The sequence below is a fragment of the Octodon degus genome, unplaced genomic scaffold (assembly GCF_000260255.1).
Source record: "Octodon degus isolate 3935 unplaced genomic scaffold, OctDeg1.0 scaffold00049, whole genome shotgun sequence".
In the NCBI taxonomy this organism is placed as follows: domain Eukaryota; kingdom Metazoa; phylum Chordata; class Mammalia; order Rodentia; family Octodontidae; genus Octodon; species Octodon degus.
The window spans coordinates 13525008-13534319 of NW_004524625.1; positions in this window are offsets into that span (position 1 = coordinate 13525008).

The window sequence follows — 9312 nt, forward strand, 5'->3', positions numbered from 1 at the left end:
AGTATATAGTGGCCTTTTTTATTTTGATTGATCATTGTAGGTTTGAAGTTGAGACTGTCTGAGAATAGAATTGCTACCTCTGCTTTTTTCTGAGGAGCTGGGTAATGTAGTATTTTGTTCCATCCTTTGACTTTCAGCCTATGAATGTCTTTAAGAGTTGAATGTGTTTCTTGTATACAGCATATTGTTGGATTTTTGTTTCCTAATCCACTGTGCTAGTCTATTTCTTTTAATTGGTGAATTGAGTCCATTTACATTGATGGTTAGAATTGAGATATATTGACTTATGATTGACATGTTATTTGCCTGCTGTTGTTTACTCTTTTTTCTCCTGTGTTTAATTGCTTACCCTATTTAGTGGGTTCCTTCTGTTCTCATTTATGGAGTTGCGATTATTTTGTTCCCTCTCTAGAACATCTTTCAGTAGTCTGTGTAGGGCTGGCTTTGTCATCATGAATTTTTTTAGTTGTTCTTTGTCATGGAAGTATTTCACTTCCACATCAAACTTGAAAGAGATATTTGCAGGGTATAGTAGTCTGGGCTGGAATTTGCTTTCATAGAGGACTTGAAGTACTCTGCTCCATGTTCTTCTTGCCTTCATTGTTTGTGAAGAGAAGTCTGCCGTAATTGTATTGGGTTCTCCTTTGAATGTGATCTGTTTTTGTTTTTGTTTTTCTGTAGTGGCTTTCAGTATATTATTCTTGTGCTGGATTTCTGGGATCTTGACTATTACATGTCTCCATGTATTTTTCATTGGGTTGAAGTATTTGGCATTCTATATGCTTCAGTTACTTGAATGTCCAATTGTTTCCTCATATTAGGGAAGTTTTCTGCTATTACTTCTGCCCATATTCTTTTTATATCATTTGTATTGACTCCCTTTTTCTCATTGATGACTATTATTCTCACATTGTTCATCTTTGCATCATCTTGCAGGTGATGAATTATTTCTTTTCCTGCATCTTAGTTGTTGTTGTTGTGTTGTTGTTCTTGTTGTTTTTTCTAGAACCAGGGATTGAACTCAGATCCTTGTGTTTGCCAGTCAAGCGCTTATCCTACTGAGCCATCTCCCTGGCTCTTTTTTTCAAGTTGTTTTTAAAAGATCCTTTTTTACCTTTTCACTAGGTATGACAGCATCTTCAAGATCTGAAACTCTATCTTCACTTTCACTTAAATGGTTTTGCAAACTTGTGATTAAGATTTTAAGTTCCTCTGTATCTCTTTGACTCTGCATCATGTGTTCTATTTCTTTCCTGTATTGCTCATTCAAGGAATCCATCATTTTTCTAATCTCTATTCTTTTACCAATGTCTTCTTTAGCAGCAGTTATTAATTCTTTTACTACAGAGAATTTTTCAGATCAAAATTTTTTCCTCCATATGTTTCTGCATTTCTTTCTGTACTTCAGATGCTATTAGTCCAGAGATTTCTTTTTTTTTATTTCAGAGATTATTTCTGATCTGAGTTCCTCTATACCTTTCTGCAGTTGCTTCTTTATTTCATACGCTATTGATTCAGAGATTTCAGCTGTTTGATTCCCAATTTCTTCTGTGCTAGTGTCCTCTGCTCTTGTTCTGGGTGAGCTTGGGTCTGAGATTGCATTTTGCTCTTTCTCTTTGTCATTTTTGTATAGCAGTCCTCTGACCTTTGTTGTAGAGCTTTGGTGCAGATATAACCTTAGAACCTAATGATATTCAGGTGCAGATATACAAAGTTTGAATATATCCAATTGTGCCTGGCTTGGGTTTGACTGCTGTGCTCTGCTCCTTCCTGCTGCAGCCCTTGGGAGTAAACCTGTTCTGCCCCTCTGGCAATATGTTCTGCCCCTGGATTAAGATTTGGATGTAAACCTGTTCTGCCCCTCAGCAGTTGCAGCTCAGTGGTGGGCCTACTGCTAACATGAATGTGACTTTTTTAGTTTAATCCTCAGCACTTCAAAAATAAATTTTTAAACTTTAGTCAGAGTTGCTGTCTTTTAAGACCATAATCCTTAACCATGTGTTGCAGTCTTTTTGATTCTTAACTAAATTTTCTGAGTTTTCAATGAGATCACTTCCCTCTGTGTGCCAGGCCTGAGCTGGGTCTGAGGGGGACAAGGCGGCGCAGGGGAGTGGAGAAGCTCTCCCACACATTTGTAGGGCCTGGACTTGGGCTGGATCTGGGGGATCCTGAGAGCACAGCAGAAGTTCTCACTCACTTACCGGGCTTGGGGAGGGGGGTCTCCAGAGTGATGGGGGGTGTCTCCAGGGAGCAGCAGAGGGTCTCACTCACACAGCATGCCTGGGTTTGGTCGGAGACGTCCCGCAGGCACAGGGTAGCCGGAAGCTCTCCCACACACTTGTAGGACCTGGGCTTGGGCTGCATCTCAGTGTGTTTTCTTTTGGCAGGTCTTGCATTTCATTTCTCCTTTCTTTTATAGTGTCTAGTCTTCTCTTAAATTCATTCATTGCATATTTCATTTTGGATGTTCTATTTTCCAGTTCTAGGATTTCCATCTGATTTTTAAAAATTTTAATTTCTGGACTGAAAGTCTTCATATTTTCAGTTGTTATGTCCATCTTTTAACTCCATAAATATATTTATTACAGCTATTTTGAAGCTTTGCCTAATTCCAGTCTCCCTAATATCTCTGAGACTGTGTACATAGTTACAGTTCATAGTATAATCATATTCTTAGCTTTTTATATTAAAAAAAACTCTGGGTCTAGAGTTGCCATGATGGGACTCAGCAGTTGCAGCTCAGTGGTGGGCCTACTGCTAACATGAATGTGAATTCTAGTTCAATCCTCAGCACTTCAAAAATAAATTTTTAAAACTTTAGTCAGAGTTACTGTCTTTTAAGACCATAATCCTTAACCTTGTGTTGCAGTCTTTTTGATTCTTAACTAAATTTTCTGAGTTTTCGTGAGATCACTTCCCTCTGAAACCTTAGAACTCCAACCTCTCCCAGCTGTAGGTGACCTCTGGAACCACTGACTCTCAGCTGACCAGGACTTGTTCTCAACCTAGGCCTCATGGAGTCTCCTTTGTATATACAATGTAGTTTTCCCCAAGAGGTCCTCTATGTGGATTTCAGAATCTCTTTCTCTCAACAGCATCTGCTTCTCCAGTATCCTACTCCATAAATTCCAGCCACTTCAACAGCTCAACTGCAGCATTTGTTTCTTCTACTCCACAAGATTTCTCTTCTCTGTCTGAGCTCATCTTCCCTGTTTATTTGTTGAGTTCCTCTTTGTTAGCATCTGAGTCTTGTGGATTCTAATATCCAATGTCTGACAAGAGTTGCCACATATATTTTATTCAGTTTTACCATCATAGGTTGTGGGACAAGGAGTCTAATACTTATTTCTGTAGGTTAGGGCAGAGAGAAGCAGAAAAGGAAATCGAGGGTGCTATGAGGCACTTGGACCTGGCACTCAGTTCCATAGTAGCTCTTTCTGTGGTTTAGCTGGTCAGTATTATTCCTCCACATGTGGTTTCCATATTTTTTCAAGCCCCATGAGACATGAATTCTGAAAATTTCTGCAAGGGAAATTTGTAAGGAGCCAGAGGAGATTGGTATAACTACTTGGTAAAGTGTGTGTATGTGTGTGTGTAGGGGGTTCTAATATTTGTTAAAAAGAGACTAAGAAAGCAAGGCTAGGTTAAAAGTCCTAACGGGCAAAGTAGTTCCAAGGAAGGCCAGCAAGTCTAAAGGAGAATGCTCAGGACCAAGTCATCTATCAGAGGAGTACCATGTCTCCACAGAGCAGGCCACCACAGCACCATGTCATAGCTAGTCACTGACTGGAAGCAGATTGGGTAGATTTGCCCGATTACATTAAGGTCCCCTAGCTAAGCTTGAAGTCAGATAATAGCATCTTAACATGAGTTGTAAATGTTGCCCTGCATGCTGTGTTTTCACCTGCTAAATCTGGTACCCTATACTCACCAGGACTTGGACTCACACGAGCACAGTGATGGATCTGAGTGTGGCAGCTGGAGCCTGTATTCCGTCATCCTGTCAGCAGCTGGAAATCGGAAGCACATCTAATGGCCTTCTCTACTCTTTTCCCAGCATGTATTCAGTATACTGCCCAGTAGATGCCTCTTATCCACAATCTAGGATGTGTTTTCCCTTTATTTCTTGCAACCAACGAGTTCTGGCTGATTGTTATAGTTATGTATTGATGTATAATAAGTCACCCTCAACTTTGCCATATAAAACAAAAATTATTACATTTTGTTTGTGAATTGGGGGTTGAAATATGACAGTGTTAAAGCTTCTACTTCACTATATCTAAGACCACATCTTTGATGCAAATTCCAAAGAGAACACGCGTGCCTGAGTAGTCTGGTGGCATCCTCATCCTCAGTCATGTGTCTGGTGTCAGGTTGGCTCTGAGATTGTAAACTGGAATAAGGTTACTTGGGATTCCTTATAAGATGGCTGTCGTGGGATATTTGAACTTTTTACACCATGGCATGGCCACCAGACGCAAGATTGTTTCATGAACAAGACAGCAATGCTGTCAGCCTCATGGGCCATATGTCCTCACTAATGACTCTACTGGTCAAAGCAACCACAAGCCACCTGCACTTGAGAAGAGAGGACTTAGACCTCTCATTTCAGGTGACAGATTTTCTTGGCATGTGCTGAAAGTATCACACTAGTGTGTTGACCAAGCTAAAAACACTGTTTTTTAAAAAACTCCTCTTGCCCCTTGATGTCACTCAAAAGCCTTTCTCTAGAAGGAACTCTGGCTCTTTCACAAAATACTCGTACACTTCTGTTCCTCTCCACATATTTATTCAGACTGTCTTCAAGAGCACTAGCAAGAATGTTAATATTTTCTGCACTATTTCTCACGTAAGTCTTGATATTAAAAATTTTAAGAGCAGAATATGTTATTGGGGAAAGAAAGCTTCTAAGACAGGAGGAGTCCCAAGTGGGTTCCCCTATTTAATTAAAAATTTAAGTGACTGCACAACACAGCAAAAGCTTCAGAGGAAGCCTTCTTACTTTACACAGAGTCTCCATGCCCATCGGCTAGTCTCTGTCATTTGGCATAAGACTGTGGGTTGCGCTTGCAACAGCCAGAGGATGTGCGAATGGAAGAGGAGATCAGCTCTTTTGCTCTTCAGATCTTGAGCAGATCAGCTATGATTCTCATGAGCAAGTTCCTGACAGATACCAATGATAAAGAAACATATGTTGGAATGTATTTCTTCATCGTTTGATGTATGCATGACTCTAATTAAAAACATAAAACTCTGAGAAGCATTATAAGGCAAATTTTACTTTCTTTCATTTCTATCTAGGTCCACTTACACATTTCTATCTAGATCTTCTAAGTGTAACTCCGCCTCCCCAATCCTTCATTTCCCCACTATGTAATGTAGATAACAACGCTGCTATCAGAGCACTGCGGGGCCAGTGAGATAGCTCAGCAGACAAAGCACCTGCTTTGGCAAGTGCAGGGACCAGGGTTCAATCCCTGGTCCTGCATGTTGTGCTGGCCCTGACCCCAGGGCATGCTGAGCCAGCTGGGTGTGGTGGCGCATGCTTGTGATCCCAGAAATGGGGAGGCTGAAAACAAGAGGATTGCTAGGAGTCCAGTCTGCATAGTGAGACCCTGTACCAAATACACAAATGTGAAAAAAAAAAAAAAAAGAATACTGTGTAGTGGCTATTGGGTTAAAAAAGAAATTTGGTGTACACTGTCATCAGATGTTTCTCATGCACCAAACACAGCACTACAACTGCTTGGGGACACAGTGAGGATCAAGGTTCAGTTTTTTTTTAAAATGTATTTAGAACAGGGTCTACAGGGTCTCACTGCACAGATCAGACTTGTAGTGATCTTCCTGTTTACAGCCTCCCATGCACTGGGATTACAGGCGCCGCCACCATGCCCAGTCTCCAAGGGACAGAAAAATCTCAGCACACTCTGGAAGCACCACATGCACTTCACAGGACTTGGGTGGTCCAAGGTGAGTCCCAAGCAGGGGTTCCTCAGCTGCTTTGGGCTAGCCTGTTTACTCCTCATTATCACTGGAATCATAATGAGCATCTTGCCTATGGACAGTGTTGTTTTCAACACTACCTAAGCACAAAGTGCGAAATTGCTTGGTGAACCCTGAAATAGTAAAGGTGTGGCCCTGCCTGGTAACCAAGGTATAACCCACGGTATCCCTGGGAGCTGGTTAGAAAGCAGGCTCTCAGGCCCCACCCAGACCCTCTGGGTTACATTTTGCAGCTCAACGAAACCGCTGATGATTCCTCAGTGTGTTAATGACTGCAAGGCAGTGCTCTATCAGTACAACATTCTGATCTAGTAAAAAGCAACCGATAGTCCCATGTGAAAGATCTAATGCAAATTGAAAGGCTAATTTCTAAGAACACCAATTAAAGTGAAAGCAGGATACTTATCTGGCAGGAGAGAAACCATGATCACAGAAACGTGCTCCAGGGTAAACTGATTGATTACATTTCAGATTCAGATGTGCTGACCCCTGAGATTTTCCCTGGTTAAGGAAACTTGGCTAATTAACTTTTGGTAGTGAGGGACTCCATTTGCTGAGAGAGAGAGAGGGAGAGAGAGAGAGAGAGAGAGAGAGAGAGAGAGAGAGAGAGAGAGAGAGAGAGAGAGAGAGAGAGACAGAGACAGAGACAGAGACAGAGACAGAGACACAGAGACAGAGAGAGAGAGAGAGAGAATGAAAGAAAAGAAAAAAGAGGAAGAGGGAGAGAGGAAGAGAGAGGGGGGCAGAGATAAGAGGAAGGTGGGAAGGAAAAGAAGGAAGGAAGGAAGGAAAGAAGAAGGAAGGAGGGAAGGAAAGGAGGGAGACAGAGAGGAGAGAGAAAAACCCTGGCCCGGTAAGTAGACATGGTTAAGCATTCCCAGAGGTTGTGGGATGTCAAATGTGTGCTTGTCTTCCTGCCAACATCAACCCGGGGGCAGCATCTCCATCACAAGGTTTAGTTGTGCGACCTCTCTTCTGCCTGCAGGGCTGAGCCCTGTCCACACAGATCATTTTAGCCACCTCAGGGAACACAGAGCCTCGTGCTTCGCGGGGCTCACTTGGCAGCTGCAGTTAAGCCGACGGGGCCACATCAGCGCATGGGACTGTCTCTCAGCACCTTTCCCTCCTCCAGTGCAGCATTCTCCACTGTGTTCTACTGTCTGTCTCCAAGGATTTCTTCTACTGCATTGCAGTTTTCCTAGGCTCAGGACAGTGCCGCAGGCCTCTGTGTGATCTCTGTGTTCAGCACAGTGCTACTGTGAAGCTACTGAGGAGTTGTAGTGGAAGGCTAAAGGAAAGGGCTCCACTCTGGTTGCGTCAAGCAAGGGTACCATTATCTTCTTATGTGGTTCTAATTTTTCTGATCCCCTTCTGTGTATGTTCCCATCTCAAAAGTACTTCTTTACCTGTACAAAGGTTCTCAGTTTTTTTAAAATGTATTTAGTACAGTCTACAGTGTCTCAGTACATGGATTGGACTCAGAGTGATCCTCCTGTTTTCAGTCTCCCAAGCGCTGCGGTTACGGGTGCGTGCCATCACGCCCAGGCTCAATCACCATCGCAGGGCGTGGGGCCGGCACGGCTTGTGCTGGGGATCAAACCCCAGCCCCTCTCAATTATTTTATTTTATTTTATTTTACTTTTTCTCTCAATTATTGTAAACATGAAATTTTCATGATCATATTTCTATCAAGGCTTCTCTATACCAAAGTATCCTCTAAAACTTTTTAACTTCATTTGTTGTTTCAGTCAGCATTAAAGCCTGGAGGAATAAATCACTCTAGATATCTCAACAAGAGAGGATTAGAATATATATTCTTAAATTATAAAATTGCTGAAATAAGTCTCAATTCTATTCTCCTGTTGCTGGGCCTATCTTTATGTCAATACTATGAAGTCTTAAATCAGTAATTTATACTTCTTTGAAATCAACAAATGTGAATTCTCTAACTTTGTTCTTTTCAAATTTACTCTGCCTACTCAGAATCCTCTGAAATTTCATCTAATTTTAGCTTATTTTTTTGTACTGGGGATCAAACTCAGAACTTTGTACTTTATGACACTGAGCTATCTCCCCAGCCCTTCCATAAGAATTTTAAAATCAGCCTTTTCAGTTTTGAAAAAGAACAGCTAGGACTTTGATTGCTGTGGCACTGGCTTTGACTTTGTGGCAATCGTGTCTTCCCATGCATGAGCATAGGATGCTTTTAATTGACTTAGATCTCTTAAATTTATTTCAACAACATTTTATGACTTTTGATATATATGTTTTCACCTTCTTTTAATACTATTCTAATTAGAATTATTTTCTTAGTTTCATTTTCAGATTGTTTATAGATTTGTAGAAATATGCTTGATTTTTACACATTAATTTGTATTGTGCAACCTTGCTTGGTAGCTCTAGTAGTGTTTTTGCCTATTCCTTAAAGCTTTCTGTACATAAGATGATGTCATCCATCAACAGGGATAGCTTTGTTTCTTCCATTTCAAGCTAGCTGACTTTTCTTTCTTTTTTTTCCCCTTGTATAGTTACCCTAGCTAGAAACCTTAGTATAATGTTTTACAGACATGGAAAAATCAGACATCTTCGTTTTGTTGCTAGTGTTAGGGGGAAAGGTTTCGGTCTCTCACCATTAAGTATGATGTAAACTGTGAGATTTCCACAGATGCCCTTGCAGTGGGTACAGGAACGCTCTTCTAGTCCCACTTTGCTGAATGTTTTCGTCATGAAAAGGTGCTTTACTCTGCCAAATGCTTTTTCAGTATTAAGAGATAATCATGTGGAAGCTGCCTTTAGTCTATAAAGTGTTGTATTACATTTGCTATATTATAACAAACTTGCATTTCTGAAACAAATTTTACTTTCACTTAATGTTTAGTCATTTTAATATTTTAATGAATTCAGCTTAATAGTATAATATTTTGTGGAAGAGTTTCCATCTAGATTAAGAGATATTGATTGATCTGTAGGTTTTCTTTCTGCTTTGAATATCAGCATAATATTGGCCTCAAAGAATGAGTTGGAAAATAGGCCCTTCTCTTCTGTTTTAGAAATACTTGTGCAGCACTAGTAGACTATTTAAATGTTTGGTGCAATTTACCAGTGAAAACATCTGGTTTTGGACTTTGTGAGATTTTTGATTGGTAATTTAATCTCTTTATTTGTTAAAGGTCTATGAAATGTGTCTTTCTAAGAACTTGTTCATTTCATCTAGATTATTTAATTTGTTGATATAAGCTTGCTCATAGTGCTTCTTTATAAGTTTTTATTTTTGTAAGGCTGGAAGTAATTGTGATATTTAATCCA